The 450-nt window shown below is 55.1% G+C and overlaps 1 protein-coding gene across 1 annotated transcript in view; it reads left to right on the forward strand.

The window, feature by feature from the left end:
* Positions 1-450, forward strand: part of LOC104270680 (nuclear protein localization protein 4 homolog) — a gene marked incomplete at both ends in the record, with an annotated part of 17,583 nt that overhangs the window by 1,077 nt on the left and 16,056 nt on the right. The gene's annotated exons all lie outside the window — the stretch shown is intronic.

Raw genomic sequence — 450 nt, forward strand, 5'->3', positions numbered from 1 at the left:
TTTTGCCTGCCGGCTGCTTCGCCGCTGATCAGAGTCGCTTTTCGAAGTGCAGACGCCCTGTGTACAAACATATCGCGGTGGGTCGTATGTTTTCTCCCTCTCGATGATTTCTGCAGGGTTGCTAGAGCGAAATGTGACAGATCTGTCAGTGGAAAAAGAACAAATGGGTGTTTGGGAGCGTGTGAGAGCAAAATCATGAGCCTTTTAGAAGTTCTTCCCTTTCTTTCCAACACGAGCAGAGCTGTGCCCTCTGTTTCAGTCTCGCTGTTGAGCCCATGTTGGAAGTTCCTGTGCCTCTAGGTGTGCATGGGAAAGGCGAGGAAGCTTTCGCTCTCCTGGCAAGCAGTCCCTGCTGTGCTTCTTGGCACGGCATCTCCCCGCACGAGAGAGCTGGGCTCTGCAACGCGCCCAGCTGGAGCCGCGTTTTCCAGAGCGTGGCGGGACGGCCTG

This window comes from Apaloderma vittatum, unplaced genomic scaffold (assembly GCF_000703405.1).
Source record: "Apaloderma vittatum isolate BGI_N311 unplaced genomic scaffold, ASM70340v1 scaffold28052, whole genome shotgun sequence".
Classification (NCBI taxonomy): Eukaryota; Metazoa; Chordata; class Aves; order Trogoniformes; family Trogonidae; genus Apaloderma; species Apaloderma vittatum.